Raw genomic sequence first — 21,863 nt, 5'->3', positions numbered from 1 at the left:
AGTTCATGTATTAAAAACTAATCGTATTCATGTATTGAGTATTAAATATAAACGAAAATTTTTAGACGTATATATTGATTATTAAATAAAAATTATTTTTTTAAAAGGACTTTTTTTTTCTTTTCCTCCCCGAAGCGTCTTCCCTTTCCGCCGCTGGCGCCTGCTGCTGCGGTGTGCGAGAGGGGGGGGTGGGGGGAAGTCAAAAGGGACGCGTGCCGGGGGTCGGACGCAGCGTGGGCACGCGCGGAGGACACCGGTGAGAGGGGCCCGGCGGGTGGTGGGGTAAGTGGTGTCAGTGGCGTGGGGTGGCGGCGGGGAGGGAGGGAGGGCGAGGACGGACGGTGGCGCGGCGCGTGACGGCATGGTGGTGCGACTGGCGTCTGCGGTGTCAGTGAAGCGGTGATGGATGGATGGATGGATGGGAGCCGTCACGTCTACCCACGACTAGTCCTGTCGCTCGCCGTGTGAACGCGGTTGCGCGCGGGCGGACGCTCTCACTACATGACTCCCGTCATTCTGATGCCTCGACCACTGTTTTTACTGGTCCTTCAACGGTTCCGCCTTGTTTAGTTTTTAGTTTCGAAAAGTGAAAATTTTTTACCACTTTCATTTGTTTGTGACAAATATTATCCAATCATAGACTAACTATGATTAAAAGATTCGTCTCGTGATTTCCAGCTAAACTGTATAATTAGTTTTTATTTTCGTCTATATTTAATGTTTTATGCATGTGTTATATGATTCGATGTGACGGAAAATCTTAAAAACTTTTTACTTTTCAGGGTGAACTAAACATGTTCGGTAAAAAAAAAGGTCCACCGATGTGCAACGTGCCAGTGCCACCGGTTTGATCGGTCTTTAGTTCCGAAAAGATTTCGGTACCGTAGCATTTTCGTTTTTATTTGATAAATATTATTTAATTATAGACTAACTAGACTCAAAAAATTCATCTCATGATTTCCAGGTAAACTGTGCAATTAGTTTTTGTTTTTATCTATATCTAATGCATCATGCATGTGCCTCAAGATTCGATGTGACGGAAAATCTTAAAAAGTTTTTGGTTTTTAGTTGAACTAAACAAAGCCTAGTTAAAGTTTATCGTTTCATCACATTAAATGTTTGTTTAGATATATAAATATAGACATTTACAAAACTAAAAATATAGCTAGAGAGTAATTTACCAGATGAATCTTTTCAATCTAATTATTTCATGATTCGACACTAATTACCAAATAAAACAAAAATGCTAAGTACCCGGTAACTTTAACAACTCCAACAAAAACACCCCTAGAAATGAGTCTCGTTTAGGCTTTGTTTATTTCCAACTAAAACTCAAAAATTTTCAAGATTCTCCGTCACATCGAATCTTTAGACGCATACGTGGAGTATTAAATATAGACAAAAAATAAAAACTAATTGCACAGTTTGGTTGAAATTGATGAGACGAATCTTTTGAGCCTAGTTAGTCCATGGTTGGACAATAATTATCACAAACAAACGAAAGTGCTATAGTGTCGTGAATTTTTTTCCCTTCAGAAACTAAACACGGCCTTAGTTCCAAAAATTTTAAAGATTTTCTATCACATCGAATTTTATGGTACATACATAAATGAAGCATTAAATATAGATAAAAAATAACTAATTGTACAGTTTGTCTGTAATTTACGAGACAAATCTTTTAAACCTAGTTAGTCTATGGTTGGACAATAGTTGCAAAATACAAACGAAAGTGTTACGGTACCCAAAACCAAAAAGAATTCCAAACTAGACCTTGTTTAGTTTATCCCAAAAACCAAAAAAATTTTAAGATTTCTCGTCACATCGAATCTTGCGGCACATGCGTAAAGCATTAAATATAGAGAAAAACAAAAACTAATTGTACAGTTTAGCTGTAAATCGTGAGACAAATCTTTTAAGCTTAGTTACTACGTGATTGGATGTTTATTAGATAAAAACAAAAGTGATATAGTGTCGTTTTCCCAAATTTTTTTGAACTAAGGCCTTCTTGTTTAGTTCCCAAAATTTTCCAAGATTCTCCGTCACATCAAATCTTGCGGCACATACATGAAGCATTAAATATAGATAAAAAAGATAACTAATTACACAGTTCACCTACAATTTGCGAGACGAATCTTTTGAATCTAGTTAGTCTATAATTAAATAATAATTATTAAATAAAGCCGAAAGTGCTACAGTAGTGAAACTTAAATTTTTTTGCCAACTAAACAAGGCCTAAAACAAGTCCTAACTTCACATGAAGGGCTACGGCTCCGGCTCGAGCTCTGTCTACAAAACAAGACCATGTAGCTAGGGCCTTCATAAGATGGAGAAAACTCAAGGAACGTTTGGTTGCTAGTCATAGTCTATGACAACTAACTTAAGGCAATTGTGGCAAGCCATAAAAAGTGTGGTTAGCAAATTGGTTGTCACATTTTATCATGCCTAAAGGAATCTTGCCACACTTTTTAACTCTATGACATGTGGAGCCTAAAAAAAATCACGCCTAAACTTAGTTATCAACCAAACACATGCCAACTTAATCAAACTTGCCTAAGGTAAAGTGTGGCAAACTGTGGCTAGCAACCAAATAGCCCATCAATTCCTTATATTAGATTAAAGGGGAATTCAATTCCTTATATTTAGATTATTAAAGGAAATTAAGAAAACAAAACTCTGAATTATACATGGAATATGCTTCAACGGATTGAGAAAATCATCACCCCTTTCAAACTTGGGGTACACCTATTAGTTGGGAAAATATCGTTTTTCTCCATGTCTCTCTTCTCGCTAGTTCATGCACGATGCATTACTCGATTCCTTGCACGCTCAGACGCTATAAGCAGGGACGAAGCCAGCGGTGGGGCTAGGGGGGCTCCAGCCCCCCTACCGCTGCTGGCCCCAGTAGAACTCCTAGTGCTCTCCTACTGTTCTTAGGTGCAACGCCAAAGAGAGAAAAAACACTTAAATATGGTAATACTAGAATATGGAATGGGTTAAATCAATAGACGGGGCTGCCTAGACATGCGAGACTCGGTGGGGCTCTCATTGTAAAATTGTGGCCAATATGGTTGCTATTTATTGCACAATTTATGATAGACTCATAGCTCTTGGAGAAGATACTCACAAAGAAGTGAATGGCCAAAAATACGTACTATGGTTGGAGTTCTTGAGTCATTTTATTTTTTTTAGTGCTCATTTTATGCTTGAGATTCTTGGACACACAAATGAATTATTCGAGTGTTCATAAAGAAGAGACCAATATATTCCATGCAATGTCACTTGTCTGTTTGACAAAGAGTAAAAGAGACCAATATATTTGCCTCTCTACAGCACGTAACCAATCATCTGCGTCCATAGGATCAGCTGAGTGTGTAAACACCGAAGGTCTTCCCTTTATAAATTCGCCACGCTTATCTCTCACATGAACAGGTGGCGGTGGTGGTGGAGGTTGCTGCTGTAGGTGCTGCATGAAAACATGCATCATCTCATTCTGAGTTTGCATAAGCTCTTCCTCGGTAATTGGATCATTGACACCCATGCCACAGCCTCTGCCTCTGCCTCTTCCTCTTGCTGCCATCTGCATTCCATCATGATACAGAAACATGTCTTAGTAACGTCCAACATAACAATTACAAGAGCTAATGGAATCTAAAATTTTTCTGGTAGCATCCAACATCAGCAGATCAGAAAGTCAGTCATATCTCGAGTTCTAGAAACCAAAAGATTACATTCTATACACCGTTGGAAAGATAAATAAATTATATACAACTTTTATTTGGACCATATTAACAGATTCCATTGTTAAATTAACCAATAACTGGGCACAACTGAAACTGTTCCAGAATTTCAGACTGCGCAAAACCCTTAACTTTGAACAACCATAACTCACAGCTCATAACAGCTAATAATGTCATTCTTGTGGCATTGGAAAGTTATGAAGGTCTACTTGTTCCTAGAAAAATTTGATGAACTTTGCACAAACAGATTTTGATTTGTACAAGATTTATTGCAGACTACTCCAGAAAACAGCAAAGGACAGAAACAGAATTTTAACCAAACCCAACTATTTAATTCATTAATCCTTATGCCTTAGGCCTATAAACTAAATGAAATTATGGAGAAAATGTATAAGATCATTACACTCATTACAAAGATCCAAATCAAGCATAAGCATAATAACAACCCAAACCAAGCATTCAAAGTTTAACACTTCAAGCATTGACTCAACTTGTGGTACTATCGTTCTCTTCCTATTAAGGGTAAAGATCCTAAAACTCCTATTTCAATGACGCCAGAAAGTGGTAAGACAAGGTTCTAAAAGCATATCAAGCAAGGAGTGGGGATGAGAACAAGTCTTTAAAATAAGCATCAAGGTGAAGATGAATAGCAATGAAAAGGATATAGTATAGGAGAAAATATCAAGGTTTACAGAACAAGGATTTTATAGCAATTTCAAAACCTTCAGACGGCCAATTTCTAACTAGGCTTGCGTCCGACAGTCAACAAAGCTTTGATACCAATTTGTCACACCCATATTTTAAGAACAAAATAGGATGCATAAAAGACTCATATGTGCCCAAAAACAGTCGCACACATAAGTAGACAAATCTCAAATGTACCATTGCAGTGTTTATTACACGCGGAACATAATAAATCAAATAGTATTATACAACAATAATAATAGAAATAAACAACGCTCTCGACGGAAGCACCACACAGGGACACTGTTGACTGGTTGACTCCAAGCCTAATACTTATAACGGTAGTCCTCAATCCAATCATCATCCTTAGCATAACCTGGGGTGTTGGGAAATTGCAAGAGTGAGCACATATCGTACTCAACAAGTATAACCAGGGGTTCATGAGGCTCAAAGAGCTGACACTGGTTTGACTGCATTTAGCTTTTAATAGTGGATAGCATGTTCATAATAAAATAGCAAATATCAAGGTAGCATAAATGATCCGATAATCACATGATCAAGTGTATGCATAATTAACTCTTAGCATAAATGATAATCAAATGAACATAACAACTTAACAAGCTCATCATCGTTGATGTAAGAACCCCCAAGGCCGCTTTTAACCGTGAGCACGGCTAGTATACCAGTTTTTAACACTCTGCAGAGGTTGTACATCTTTACCCATGAGTCATGATTTACCCTTTCGCCCGAGGTAGCTAGTCTCTTAACCCCCTTCCTAAGAAAGTCGGCAGGGATCACTATGAAGCCTTTCAAAAGTTCGTCTAACATGTTGGGCCGCAAGGTTTCCTTCGCGCGCAGATATAGATGCCCTCCTTCCAAATGGCACAATGACGCGTAGCCTATACACATAAGGACAGGGGCTCGCACTATACCCAAAACGGTTCAGCCCCTCTAGCGCCCTTTCGGGTAACCTCTAACAAGCTAGAAAAGGTCTTCATACTGAGCTAAAGCCAGAGCCATTATAGCCCTCATGGTTGCACTGTTGTCCCGATGATCACATACAGACAAGATCTCATATAGTTATTTGTCATCTTTTAACGTTCATTGCATAGCTATTAATCATCTTACAAGATCATGGATTATATCAAGCACTAGCACATCTACACCAAATGCATATCAAGTAGGTAGCAAGGAATCCAGATAACAATCATCTATGATTTTGCTAAGGTCGACAAGGTGAAAGCATGCATATGATATATATATGTATATTTATAAGTGAACAGGTAACAAGGATGATCCCAAGTTATACTTGATCAAAGCTCTCCTGAGCCTGCTACTGATCTTCAAAAGATTGACTTTGATCACCAACATATCGCTCACCGTCTATACCCGATCATTAATCAACAACACGCAATCCAATGTAGACAATCATACACGAGGCAAACAAGCTATAATTAGAACAATACACCAAACAGTGGTAAAACAAAGATAAAAGTTTATCAAAATATTCTACGCAGCGCTATGATCACACAAACATAAAGTTCACGAAAATTGGAATTAAAACGTAGAAGTTATGATTTTTCTAAGATTCCCTATAGATAAATAATTAATTAAATGCTACTGCGAAAATAAAAAGTTTCGAAACAGTGAACTAATACTTCCAACATGTAGAGCTCGTAAATACGAATCTAACGAAATTTGAATGGATTAAATCGGAGTTAAAATGAGTATTTTATAAGCATTATAAATTCAGTGGTAATCTTGTAAATAACGGAAAACGTATTTCAAATTAAACCAGCAAATCTACGCTTTCGAAAAAGGGAAAACGTATTTTCCTGAGTACGCTGAGGGACTGTGGGTTTGATTTCCCCAGACTCCAGGGATAGAAATTTTACAGCCGAACCGTTTTCTTCTAACGGGGGTCGTTGATCTTGGATCCAACGGCTACAAATTGATAAGGGCGCTAGCGGCGGCCGGCCGGCCGGAGATGGCCCCGACACGGCGGCGCCATGGTTGGTCTCGCCGGAGCTCGAGAAAAACCCGCTGCCGAGCACTCAGGACGAAACCGAGCACACCAAAACGCAAAGGAGCTCCTTGCGCACTCACCCATGTGTTTTTCTTGAGCTGGGAAGGGGCAGGGATGACCCGCGACGGTGGTGTCTTGACTCGCGGCTCGGCGAGATCCAAACCATGCAGAAACGACGGCTAGGGCTTGGTTGAAGCGACTTGGATGTGAAAGGAGAGCTTCGAGGTTGATTTAGAAGTTTTATAGGGCACCAGGGCTTCGATCCGTGCCAAAACATGTGAAAGCCGGGATCCGTTGCTTTCTAGGGAGAGAGTCCGGCTCGGCGCTGAAGTGGAGAAGAAGGAAAGTAGGGAGAGGAGACTAACACGCGGGGCCTAGTGGTCAGCGAGAGAAAGGGGGCGGTCCCAGCTGTCAGCCAGAGAGGGAAAAGGGAAGAAGTGCTGCAGGGCGGGGTTTGGCCGCGGTTGCTGGGCCGAGCGGGGTTGCTGGGCTGGGGGGAAGAAACAGGCCAGGGGGTGGCTGGGTTTGCCTTTTTTTATTTTTCTTTTCTGTTTTCTTTTTCCTATTTCTCCTTTGTTTTCTAAAGTCTTTTTGAAAAGAGATTTTAAATCCTTTTTGAAGATAAACAAAATACATGGAGAATAAGCAAACAAGCAAGCAAATAAATAAATTAATTCCAGCATGAATGCACCACCATGTTTCTAAACTTATGATAAATTTTAATTTTGACAAAAATTATTTATTTACTAGATTAAATGCTCACAAAAAATGCTTAATTAAATCAAATTAAATCCTATTAATTAAAAATCAGGTTTTGGGTGTTACAGAGCTTGACGGTTGATTTGACGAGACAAATATGGAGTTTCTTTCTAGTGTACGGTTGATTTGACGAGACAAATATGGAGTTTCTTTCTAGTGTATGGATGCTTCGAGTCTAGCCGATTCCTTTGCTTATTTTTGACACAAACAAGGTACAAAGACTTGTTGAATTCTACCCCAATGATTTTTCAAGCTTTGACTTGCTACAAGAAAAGATAAGATAGAGAGAACTTGTTGACATGAGAAAAGATGAAATGTTCAAAGGCCTAAACGATCATGTTGGCCTCTAAGGCCTTGTTTAGTTCCCAGCAACAAAATCCAAAAAGTTTTGAAGATTTTCCGTCACATCGAATCTTGCGGCACATGCATGAAGCACTAAATATAGATGAAAACAAAAACTAATTACATAGTTTGCCTATAAATCGTGAGATGAATCTTTTGACTCTAGTTAGTCTATGATTGGACAGTATATATTTGCCACAAACAAACCAAAGTGCTACAATAGTGAAATCCAAAAAGTTTTCACATCTAAACAAGGCCTAAGTAGAACTTGTTGACGAGACAAAGAGGGATACCTACACTGCTGCAGGATTAGGCATTAACACCGGTCGGGAACAGCCTGTTGCCCCGGTTCCCGAGCCGGTGTTGCCCTTCCGGGACTAAAGGCCCACCCTTTAGTCCCAGTTCTGGCAACTGTGGCTAAAGCCCCCCACCTTTAACACCGGTCCTGCCAGGGCTACCACGTTGCAGGACCACCAACCGGTGTTAAAGGGTTTCTTTTTTTTGGTTCACTTCTTCGGTTCTGTTTATTGTTTTTATATAATAATAATAGGTTTTTCAATATATGTTTTTGCTGATACAATAATATATTTATATTACACGCATATTAAGCATATATAAATGAAAATTATAGGCTTAGCTTAATAATTAAGCTTTGCCTATAATAAAATGAATAGGCCACATCAAAAATTAGATAGATATGTAAAAAGATTTATATATATATAGTTTTATATGTACAAAATTCGTAACACATATATACATAGAGTTTTTTTCTCCCAATGTCTACAAACGATACAAATGATCATCGTTGTTTGGAATAAGAGTTTCGTTGCCGTTGAAGGGAAACTCGCCGTTTGGATTGATCACTTGCTCGCGGAGAAATCCAGCTATCGTCTCTTGGATAGCTTTGATTCGGTCTTTTTGTATGACCTTTTCCCTCAACCATTCCGTCTTTAATTTAAAATAAATAAAAAAGGTATTAGTTATCTAAGTTATTCAATATAATTCAGGAGTTAATGAAAAGAGACATGTAACGTACTCTGAGCGTCTCTGTGGGTGTTTGATTGACTTGTGCCATCATGAATTTGCACACGTAATATGCACATAGATTGTTCCCCCCTTCTTGTCTTAAACACCACTGTACGTTATATATATAAAAAAAATATTCACGACCACGACAATAAGAAGGCTAAAAGTTAGCGAAAGTTTGCTAGCTAGTAGAACTTACTTGTGGATGTATTATGTTAAGCGACGCTTTACATCCACTGAGATGTTCACGGTCAATGAATCTTTCCCAAACCCTACACACAGCCATTGTGGATCGTGAACTAATAATTACAGAGTCATATTATGATATTCTTCTAGCTGAGATCGACATTACGTACCTTTGAATAATGTTTACCATTTGTTGATAATTTTCTTGTGGTTTTCTCATTGAGTCAAAGATTATCAACCAGTTCTTGGGAATTTCAATGACTATGAGTATCCAGTGAAAGCTGTTTACACACATATATAGTCAGGCCTATATATAACTATATAAAACTTGTCTCGAGTAATAATTATTAAAATAAAATATGCATGCACTTAATAACTATACAACTCACTCGAAGTTGAAGGGGAAGAATATTTTTTGTTTTTCTTTTTGTTTCACAAAGAACCTCATAAGATTGGTGCAGACTTCTGTCTCATGAGCTGCTGTCCACACTGCCTGCGGAGCTTTGAAAACAATATAAGGGTCAACGAACCCAATACTATTGTCATTTCTGATTCTGAGCTCTCTCATTTGGTGCCTGCATATATACATACAAATCCTAAGTGTGTAAGGATTATATACATATAATTAAAGAAGTTAGAAGTATAATAAAAAAATACTTACAGACAAAAGCAGCTGACAAGAGATTTGTCGAGAGCGTCGAGGTGACATAATTGGTGCACTTCTTCGAACTGCACGTATATGAGGTCATCTCCACGGAACTAGTGATGGTGTCTAATACGAACAGAAATTCAATTCTATCCCCTTTTAGACGCCTCAATGCACCATTTGTTTATTGCAAACATTTGTGTGCCGAGCTCATGTAAACGCTGAGGGTCGAATAGACTCCTGCACGGTTCATATCTTACCCTCCATTGATCAACTACCTCGGCTTTTTCAAATGTTTGGCATCCAAGAATGGCCACAATTTCTTCCATATTTAAACCGCTCTGTCCAAAGTAACGCTCAAGCGAGTCTAGCTCAGACAACGCTAAGGATTTCTTTAGCATCAAGTCTTCATTTGAGCCGTATTGATTTGGCACAATCAAAGGGGGCACCGGTTTTGATACTTCTCTGAGCTGTCGGACACCCTTTCCTACTCTCTTCCTAGACTGTGAAGACTTGACCAGAGACCGCTCATAGTCCAAAAGTGTTGGCTTTTTCTGAGCTTCGCGTTGCTTCTTTTGCTGGTCTGCCACCTTCTGCCTCAGTTCCGATGGCTTTACATAAAAGTACGACATTTCTGGGTTTAGCCGTTTTTTCTATCCTACTTCAATTTATCAAAAAATTGTTTCACCTCAGCTTTGGATGTAGCAATTACCTCCTCTTCACTCTTTTCGTAAGGTAATTTTTCTGGTGTCTTAGCTCTCTTTGCTGAGACAGCCTTCTTTGGAAGTGGGATCGATGACTTCGGTCGTTCTTGGGCGGACCGCTTCTGACTACCTCGTTTTGGAGGCGAGAGGACCGACTGTGCACTCTTTGGAGAGGGCGGTGCAGGCGGTGGAGGTGGTGGGGCCGATCTTTTCGGTGTTGGAGAACGCGGTGGAGGAGTTGGAGACCTCGGTGGAGGAGGTGGAGACCGTGGTGGAGGCGGTGGCGGGGTCGGTGTGGCCGCCGCAGGTGTTGGAGGAGATCCAGCATTGTCACCGCCCGCAACACTATGAGGCGCTGGGGAGAGAACTGGACTTAGGTTGGAGGAGTCCCTGCAAAGAAAATAATTACAAGTTTTGTGAGCAAACTTTTTTTTAATTTCAATACATAATAAATAATATAAGAAGTAAAATCACACATAAACCTATGTTGAGGAATAATTATGAAGCGCTTACGCCAACAAATAAATCTCTTCTCGGCTTCACCTAAGGTCTTCTCTCCGTCTCCTCCTTCTATGTCTAGAGGCACATTGCCACAACCTTTCTCAACCCTATCAAACGAGACGCTAGCATATCCACCAGATACTGGTCGATTATAGTTTCTTGGAGTTCTCGTTCGGTCGATAAGGTTGACAAGAGCGATAGCCACCTTTTTTGTTGCATTCCCATCTGGTACATGCAGCTCACAGGTAGTAAAAGCCTCTGTGACATCATCCACGGGGAAGTGTAGCTTCGTGTCATCCTGAATGGTTGGTACTTCCGTGGATGCGCAGCTGCTTTTCAACTGGCCTGGAGGGCTAACGTTGACCTCAGGCTGTGATGTACCTTGCCCTTTCGTCATTTGACTAAGTGCTGCTTGCACTTGCCTTTGAATCTCCGCCTGCATCCATTCTTCACGAGCTTTCTCGCGCTCTTCTGATTGCAGAACAAAAGCTTCCAGGCGGCGGATCCGCTCTGCCTCCTCATCCTTCTTTCTCTGGCGGCTTCTGTAGGTATCTTGATCGGCTTGGAACGATTGCAGCCACGGAACTGCCCCATAGCCTCTCGTACGCCCACCGTGCTCAGGATTTTCAAGCGCATAGGTGAGTTCATCCTTCTCCCTGTTAGGCCTGAACTCACCAGACTGAACTGCCTCTCGTGTACGGACTAGTCTCTCTGCTGCTCTAGAGATTTCTTGGCCCCAAACTAGCGCCCCGGTGTCTAGGTCCACGCTTTCCCCATGACCGTAGAACCAATGCTTGGAGCGCTCGCTCCAATTCTTTGCTGTTGTCTCGGGTGTGACCCCCTAGCAAGCATCTCCTGTTCCATTCGGTCCCACTTGGGAACATCACTCTTATAACCACCTGATCCCATATGATGGTGGTATGTCTTTTTACTTACATTCTCTTTGTTTCTAATGGCTCGTTCCTCGCCCTCTTCTGATGTTTTGTACTGCACAAAGTCATCCCAGGAGGCCCTCGGCTTTACATATTGATTGAGGTTGAAATTTAGAGTCTCGTTTTTCTTGACAAATTTATTGTACAAAGTCTTCTTCTAATTCTGGAACAGTACTGCCATCTTCTTCATAGTCCAGTCATAAATTCACACCTTCAACTCTTCGTCGTTGGTGTCGAAGGTGAAAACGTCTGTGACGGTTTTCCAAACTAACTCCTTGTCACGATCAGAGACAAAACTGATCTCAGGAGCACCTCGCTTCTCTCTCCATTCACGAGGAGTGACTAACATATTTATTTGCATGTTCACCAAGTGGTTTGCCAGTAGCTATCTCAAACTCGGAGATTACATAGCGGCCCTCCAACGGCTTCTTTGGCCCTCGTGGAGGTACGCTTCTCCCCGTAAAGGTCGATCCAGAAGGCTACACGTAGATATAGAAAAAAATACTAAATTAATAACCAAGTAAGTCTAAAACCTAATGTAAGAGATGCATTAATTATATATGTTTACATTTACATATACCTCGCCAGTATTTTCTTCTTGTTGCACAACAAGTTGTTGCTCAGGTGCATTGCTCTCTTGTTGCTCAGGGGCATTGCCCTCTTGTTGCTCAGTCGGATTGCCTTGCATGATCTCGTGGTAATCAATAAAGTACTGACTACCGTCATCGATCATATTTTGAATGACATCTTCCATATAATCAGGATCATCATGAGGACGGTCAACCATTTCTACAAAACACTACTAGAATATATATTAGAGACTTATATACTACTACTAGTACTACTACAAATGAAAGTGTTGGAGTGCTCTAAAAATAATACTAGAATCTTTTAAGCCAAGTAATACACTAGAATAATATACTAAAAAACAATACTAGAATAATAGTACAAACAATAATATATACAAAACACTACTAGAATAAATTTGGTGGGTAAACACTACTAGAATATATATTAGAGACTTATATACTACTACTAGTACTACTACAAATGAAAGTGTTGGAGTGCTCTAAAAATAATACTAGAATCTTTTAAGCTAAGTAATACACTAGAATAATATACTAAAAAACAATACTAGAATAATAGTACAAACAATAATATATACAAGACACTAGCAAATAAAATATGATACAAAAATAATACAAGAATAATATACTACAATTATATACTAAAAAAAATACTACTATAAATAATATACTAAAAAAATAATACTACAAAACAATACAAGAATAATATTAATATATTACAAATATATACTAGCATAATATAATTTATAACAGGTCAACACTACACTTATATACTAATATACTAAAAACTATTACTAGAATAATATATTTTTTAGTGTATATAATATATATATATACCTATATATATATACAATTCAGTGTGGTTTAGTGTATATATATAATAACATTTTATATATATTTATTTTTTAGAGATATGCATGCATGGCGGTTGTGGATCGAGGTATATACGTGAGATCGGTTCTCGGTGTAGAGATGACCGGAGTTGGCCGCGACTGCGGCGGCGCTGGCGGCGGAGGCGGCGGCGCGGCGGCGGCGCTGGAGACGAGTCGTGCGCGGTAGACGAACGGCCGCCAGCGCAGGAAACTTCTCTGCTCGACGAAGACGAAGACTGCTTCAGATCTAGGGCGCCTGTGCGCTTATATAGGGGCGGACCCTTTAGCACCGGTCCGTGGCTGGAACCGGTGCTAAAGGGCCTTTAACACCAGCTCGTGTTACGCGCCGGTGTTAAAGGCTGGTGTTAGGCGGGGTTCTAAAAATTTTCAGGACCCTTTAGCACCGGTTCTCACTATGGGCCTGTACTAAAGGCCCTGTTTTCTACTTTAGGGTTTTTCAATTGTTTATATATACAGTTTATATTATAAATTGTATAGTAAATTAAATATTTTGCATAATACAGTGACATATATTGTAATTTTTTTAATGTACACATGAAAATTTTTAACCTTAAATATCTTACTATATTTTTATAATTTGCAATGATTTGTAAGAAATGTTTAGTATTTTGTTAATGCAAAAATATATTATTCCAATAAATTTACAAAAACTATATCCAATCAACTGGAAATATTTTTTCACATCATATTGACGTTAAACTTTTTATTTTTGTTATTTATTACTCGGAATGCTAGTAGGGTATTGTTTTCATGAAATAAAAAATTTATTTATCATATAAAAATATATATCTTGATGAACACACCCTTTGACCGAACCTTAGATTGTCCCAAATGGAAAAGTCATGAATACAAAGTTTGTTACACTCATCAAGTTCTACATTTTGTCTAATGGTCAACTTTTCTTTTGGAAAAGTTTGAACCACTGAATTTTAAATTTTCAGAGAATTCATAGCCACGCAGCGGTTTCAGAACCCTAGATGGTCTCGAATGAAAAAGTCATGAATACCAATATTGTTCCACTCATCAAAATCTACATTTCATATATAGACTATTTTTGCATTTGACAAAGTTTTCGAAAGGTGTAGTTGAAAATCCACAATTGACACATATAGTTTCATATAGTTTGTGTGAGATTCAAGATTTGGTGGGTATTGTTAACTTAAACTTTCTCAAATGGAAAAGTTGTGTATATAAAAAGTTTAGATCTTGATGATATCTAACAATTTGGTATTCAAAATTTTTTTATTTTAAGTAATTTAGTTTGTCATTTGACCAAGTTTGACCAAAACCCGTCTTGGATTTTATAGAAATGTGATTAGGATTGGCTTAAAATTATCCAAATGGAAAAATGGACAATATATAAAATGTAGATCTTGATGATCTCTAACAACTTTGTATTCAAAATTTTTTCATTTGAAGTCATCAAATGGGCCATTTGATCAAGTTTGATCAAAGTCAAAGCATTGGTTTTTACAAAAACACCCTTTGACCGAACCCTAGATGGTCCTAAATGGAAAAGTCATGAATACAAATTGTCTAATGGTCAACTTTTCATTTGGAAAAGTTTGAACCATTGAATTTTGAATTTTCAGAGAATTCATAGGCACGTAGCGGTTTCGGAACCCTAGATGGTCTCGAATGGAAAAGTCATGAATACCAATATTGTTCCGCTCATCAAAATCTACATTTAATATATAGAGCATTTTTGCATTTGATAAAGTTTTGGGAAGGTGTAGTTGAAAATCCACAATTGACACATATAGTTTCATATAGTTTGTGTGAGATTCAAGATTTGGTGGGTATTGTTAACTTAAACTTTCTCAAATGGAAAAATTGTGTATATAAAAAGTCATGAATACAAAGTTTGATACACTCATCAAAATTCACAATTCTCAAATATAGTTTCATACAATTCTCAGAATTCGTACATTTTACAACACATACTATTAAACATGACTTTATGTTAAGCCGACACAACAGTGAACTTCTTCTTGACGTATGACCCTTGGTTATGATCCTGCCGTAACCATGGAGTATCCTCATTGTTTAACAGAATGCTTGGGTCTTTGTTGACTATGAAGGGCGGAATTCGATCATCCCTTTCGTAATCGGCTGATATGTCTGACTTGTCCTCAATCCCGACAATGTTTCTTTTCCCAGAAAGGACAATGTGGCGCTTTGGCTCATTGATGATTGGGTGGTCATCATTTTTTCCTCTCTTTGGTTTCATAGACATCTTTGACATAGAACACCTGACTCACGTCTGCAGCAAGGACGAATGGTTCGACTTTGAACCCACTATTGTTAAGGTCCACGGTTGTCATCCCATACTCCTTGTCGACTGTTACCCCACCTCCGGTCATCTTCACCCATTGGCACCGGAACAAAGGAACTTTAAAATTAGCTGCATAGACTAGTTACCATATGTCTTCTATGCGTCCATAATATGTTTGTCTGTTCCCATTTGGATCCGTGGCATCCACGCGTACACCACTATTTTGGTTGGTGCTCCTTTTATCTTGGCCAACTGTGTAAAATGTGTTACCATTTATCTCGTACCCTTTGTACGTGATGACATGCCATGATGGTTGTCTGGCCAACAAATAAAGCTGCTCATCAATGTTTTCATCACCTTGACATTTTTTGCGCAACCAATTGCCAAAAGTTTCCATGTGCTGACGCATTATCCAAGCTTCATTCTTCCCGGGCCACTGGGACCGTAGGAAATCTTTGTGTACCTCAACATATGGTTCCACCAATGAGGAGTTCTAGAGAACTGTGTAGTGTGCTTTATTGAAGTAATCGTCTCCTGTACCAATATATATTTTCTTCCTAAGTGTTCCCTTTCCGCTGAGTCTGCCCTCGTGTCGAGATTCAGGAATGCCAATTGGGTCAAGGTCTGGAATAAAGTCAACACAGAACTCTATGACCTCCTCTGTTCCGTAGCCCTTGGCAATGCTTCCTTCTGGCCAGGAACGACTATGGACATATTTCTTTAGGACACCCATGAATCTCTCGATGGGGAACATGTTTTGTAGGAACACAGGACCGAGAATACGAATCTCTTTGATTAGATGAACTAGGAGGTGTGTCATGATATCGAAGAAGGATGGAGGGAACACCAACTCAAAGCTGACGAGACATTGAACGACATCATTCTACAGAGTAGCTAGTTGCTCTGGATTGATTGCCTTCTGAGAAATTGCATTGAGGAATGCACATAGCATTACGGTGGTTAGACGTACGTATGGTGGTAAAATTCCTCTTAAAACCACCGGAAGCAATTGCGTCATTAGAACGTGACAGTCATGGGACTTCAAGTTCAGGAATTTCTTCTCTGGCACATTAATTATTCCCTTGATATTGGAGGAGAATCCAGATGGGACCTTGATGCTGCTAAGACATTTAAACATGCTTTCCTTCTCTTCTTTGCTCAGAGTGTAGCTAGCAGAGCTTAAGTAATGACGTCCATCATCTGTCTTTCTAGATGCAGGTTGTCTCGTTTTTTCATGCGCTGCCATGCATAGCCATGGAGGAAGGTTGTAGATACATAGAGTAACTGACCAAGTGCTGTGACTACTGCTCTTCTCACCGAAAGGATTCATATCATTTGTACTTAAGGCGAACCGTAAGTTTCTAGCATCATCTGCAAAATCTAGGAATTCTGTGTCTATCGCTCTCCACTGGGATCCATCGGCAGGGTGTCTCAGCATATTGTCTATCTTACGGTCTTCTTTATGCCACCGTAACAACTTTGTATTGTCCTTATTTCTAAACAAACGTTTTAATCGTGGTATTATAGGAGCATACCATATAACCTTGGCAGGAATTTTCTTCCTATGACGTTCTTCACCCTCAACATTGCCAGGATCATCTCGTCTAATCTTATACCGTGATGCCTTACATATTGGACATGCATCCAAATTCTCGTATTCCTCTCCACGGTAGAGGATGCAGTCATTAGGACATGCGTGTATCTTCTGGATTTCTAATCCCAAAGGGCAGACAACCTGTTTTGCTTTATACGTAGTGGTGGGCAATTCGTTGCCTTTCGGAAGCATCTTTTTTATGATCTTCAATAACTGCCCAAATGCCTTGTCAGATGTACCATTCTTTGCCTTCCATTGCAGCAATTCCAGTGTGGTACCCAGCTTTTTTTGCCCCTCTTCAGCGGTGGGATATAGCGATTTCCTGTGGTCCTCTAGCATGCGCTCGAACTTGGCTTTCTCTTTATCACTTTCACATTCTCTTTGTGCATCATGGATGGCATCACCAAAAGCATCATCGCCCCGATCATCTTCTGCCGCTACCTCTTCTTCATTATCTCCCCCATTGCAACATCATTGAAGCCACCGTACTGAGCAATAATATTGGCATGGTCCAATTCTTCTTCTTCTTCTTCTTCTTCTTCTTCACCTTCATCTATTATAATCCCGCTTTCTCCATGTTTGGTCCAACAAATATAGTTTGGTACGAAACCAGACTTTTATAAGTGCGAATGAAGAGTTCTTGAGTTAGAATATTCCGTCAAATTCTTACACACGGCACATGGATAGCACATGAAACCGTCTCTCTTATTTGTCTCAGCCACACTTAATAGTGCACGCCATTAATGAACTCTTCGGAGCGCCGATCGGCATTATACATCCAATTACATGTTACCATCTGCATTAAATATAACATATATATTATGAAAACCATGCACACATATAGTTTGTCATCTTATTGCACAACATGTCTAAGATACTATAACACTCCAAATTTTTGAATTTCAAATTTAGTTTAAATTTGATTTAATTTTGGCTTAGTTTGAATTTTTGGGAATTATTAAATAATTTACAAAATTAAATAAAAAGAAATATAAGGTAGAAACATGTTTTTTTTCTGCATTCATGCTGCTGCATTGTTTTTGCTTGATTTATTTAATGATTGGTTGCGCTCGGTTTTTATTTTGTTGGAAGAAAGGTTTAAATAGGAGGAAATCTGTTTTGAAATAAAAAAAAAGAAAGGGAAGTGGGCAGCGCCTCCCCTCCCCGGCCCACAACCGCGCGCGGCCCAGCCGCACGGCAGCAGCGCCCCCTGCCCCTGCTCTCTCTGCCGCCCGCTGACTGGTGGGCCCCGCAGGTGGGACCCACCTATCATCACCTACCTCCGGCCGAATCGGAGACGGACCGGAACGGCCGGCTCCGACTTCCGTGCCGCGCGCGGATCGAGGACCCCGGCCCGTCCCCACCTATTTAAAGGCCGCCGCAACCGTCCGCGCCCCCCCAAAAACCCTAGCGCAAACCCCGAGCCGCAAGTTCGCAGCGCCGCCGCCGTTTTCGTCGAAGTCCGCGCCGCCGCCGTCGAGCTTCTCTTTGCCGTCGACGTTTCGCGAAGGTGAGAGTCCCATCGCGTTCGCCTCGTCGTGCCGACCCCGCCGGTGCCCTTGGCTCGCCTCCCCGCGCCCCGAACCGCCGCCGCGGCGAGCTCCGGGCGGCGCCAATGGCGCCACCGCCGCCCGCCGGCCGCCCCTGCGCGCGCACCCGCTCCGCACCGGCGCGCGGTCCACAGTGGACCGCGGCCCAGCGCCCCGTGCGGCCGGTCCACGTGGACTCGGTCCACGCAGCAGCCACCGCCTCCCCCGGTCCACCATGGACCGGTGGACCGCCGCCCCCTCCCCGGGTCCACAGCCCGCGCCATGGACCGGCCAACCGCGCGCCGCCACGTGGCCAGGCCGGCCATGGTCCCGCGCGCCCCCTGGCCTTTTTGCGAAAAGGCCCTCGCGTTTCTTCAAATTTAACCCGCGATCCAACTCAGTTATAGTTTCATTTAAAATATGCCCCTGCTTTTACAGTTTAGCCCCTGCACCCATTGGTATTTATGTATTTAATCCAAAATGAGTTTTAATTCAGTTTTAATTAGTTTTAATTACGAAAAATAGTTCAGTTTATCTACAGAAATGCCATTCAACTTGTTTTAGCCATAACTTTTGCATCGTAACTCCGATTTAGGTGATTCTGGTCGCTATAGTTTCGTTTCATCGAGTAGAATACAGTAGTGCAGTTGCTTTATGCTTTCGCATGCTTTAGTGTACTGTTTCTGATTAAGTTTGTTTGCTTGCATGTATTGTTCCTATGATTGATGATTGTCGCGTATGGCCAACGAGACGTTCGTGAAGGAAGAGGTTCAGGATCCCGCTGAGTTCGAGCAACCCGACTTCGATCAAGGCAAGTGCAGACACCGTTTGATCATTTTGAACCTACTCATTAATGTCATTTACTTTATATGCATGTGTCCAATGAATGCAAACCCTAAGGACATGACTAGCTTTACTTATTATTCCTTGCTCACCTGGGGTTATGTATTTGGGTAGACTAGGCTATACTAGGTCTGCTTAGCTGCTCTACTCATCTTATACACATGTCTAAACAAGAATTACTCTCTACTTAACTTGATGCTTAAACTGTGCTGAATCTTTGGTCACTGCGGTGATGGCGATGTTGGATGCTTGCGAGCATCGTGATGATGGTGGTGACAGGGGGAGCGGGTACCGTTGGTGGTCCGGTTTGCCGGGCGTACCCGTCTCTGCTCTCCGTAAGGACTTAGTCAGGGAGCGGCCCCCTAGGACTTACAGTGCAGCTCCAAGCTATATGGCTCTGGCTTGACTAATTAGCAGGACCTCCACTAGTAGGGTGTTACTTTCCGGGTAGGTGTGAGGAAGTAACTTGGGTAATGAATATTAAGTTGTCGGTTGATCGGTACGCCATGGCTATGGGTATCGACTGCCGAGCGCCCCGGCAAAAACTTGCGAGTGGCATCCTATTAGTTGGACCCTGTGAAAGGTCTCGTAGTGAGACCCTGCCTGCTCACCTCGGAAGTGTTTTGGGGAGTCGCGACCCCGGGCAAATGGGAATCACGACTTGGAGTGAACGTGCACACCTCTGCAGAGTGTAAAACTGATATATCAGCCGTGCTCACGGTCACGAGCGGCCGAGACCCTCACTTGATGAGCAAATTGGATTCACTGGTTACTTGGAGATGGACCTTGGCGAGGTTGCTACCTCGTGTTTTGGCAGAATGGCTATTCCGTGATGGCAGGATTGCTATCCTGTGGTAATAATTGGGGTTAATCCCTGGACTTCTATAATTTTTAGGATAGTACTTAAAAGATACTAATTACTACTTACACTAATTAAGGGTTGGGTTTATGCTACTCATAATTAGTAATAGGTTGTTCTAATAATAGTCATAACTAAAAGTGTTCAACTAAAATGCTACCGCAGTCAAACCAAATCAGTTTTACCTTGTTTTAAGCCTTGCATGTCATTACTTTCCGTCTGTGCTTGCTGAGTTCGATATGAGCTCACCCTTGCTATAATCATTAAAGGTTGCTCGGACGATCAGGAGTACAATTGCGATTTCCCTGAGGACTACCCTGAGTCTCCTGGTTGTTAGGCTCGTGTGGTTCTGCCGTCGACCTTCCTGTGGCAAGGTGGACCTGCTGCGTCGACGTCTAGTTTCCCTTTTATTTATGGAACAGTTTAGCTTATGTTTCCCCTTCGCACTTTGATAAACTTTTGGCTTGTATTAATGGTACGTTTACTCTCATTTATGTAATTCGTTTGAACACTGTGTTTTGTACCATTGATGATGTCGGTCCATGTGTGTGAATTTGAGATCCTGGCGCACATGTGATTTGGCACCCGAATGCTCTTTTACATCCGGGTGTGACAGAAGTGGTACCAAAGCCGTGTTGACCGTAGGATCACGCAGCCTAGTTAGAAACAGCCGTTTAGATTGTCCCTTTTGGGTGGAATACACCATTGGATCTATTAACTACCTTACTAACCTGTCTCATTAGACTTTATCTATTAGCCTTATCTACTTACTTTTACTAACAATTCAGTTTATTCACTTACTTCCTACATTTATTACCTTGTTATCATTTATTGCTTTCTATTTCTCATATTGCATTTATATTCTTGTTTCAACTTTTACTACTTGTTATTTGAACCTTTCTTTTATACCTTGTCTTTTATTATCATTCTACTCATATTACCTTCTTGTTCCTTGTTTTTCATTTATTACTTGAGTTATGTTTTATTTCTGCCTTGACAATAAATTTCATTACCTTGTTTTCACTTTATACCTTCATTACTTGCTTTTATATCTTACCATAAATACCACCAAAGTTCATATTGTCCATCCATTGTATAATCTTGGTTCATCTTCATTACACATACACTTTTACCTTCATTTATGTTATTTATTTACCTATCATTGTCATGATCTATTAACCGTTTCCTGCATGTCTATGATCTTATGCATAAGTAGATGACTCGCCACCTGACCTGCCGCAAGAGCGTTATTCGTTTCCGCCCCGTTCAAGCTGTGGAGTTCTCGTTGACTGGTCGCGTGGATAACATCGTGTTCCAGCCTAACCAGCATCTTGATGACGGTGCTAACCTCCAAGACGCGGAACCCTATGAAGGACAGCAACCACCTCAAGCTCTGGTGGTGCATGGAACGGCGCCTTGTTGGGCACCTGGAGGAGATGATCCCTTCGGTGATGATGACATGGATGATGATGATGAGGATGCACCTGGAGGACCTGGAGGACCCGGAGGACCCGGTGGACCTGGAGGACCTGGAGGTCAAGATGGACTTTTTGCTGCTGATGATGGGTGGATTGTGACAGTCTGCACAAGGGATGGTGGAGAGTGTTTCTTCCACAGCGAGCTGAAGCGTCTCCTTGACCAGCAGCTGGGACATGGCATGTTCTCAGTGGAGTACCGCAGTGAGCACTGGAGTCACCCAGACTACCCGGCGTATTGGAAGGTCTGGGCACACGTCGGCAG

Source organism: Sorghum bicolor, chromosome 8 (genome assembly GCF_000003195.3).
Source record: "Sorghum bicolor cultivar BTx623 chromosome 8, Sorghum_bicolor_NCBIv3, whole genome shotgun sequence".
In the NCBI taxonomy this organism is placed as follows: domain Eukaryota; kingdom Viridiplantae; phylum Streptophyta; class Magnoliopsida; order Poales; family Poaceae; genus Sorghum; species Sorghum bicolor.
Note: the sequence above shows the minus strand (reverse complement) of the source record.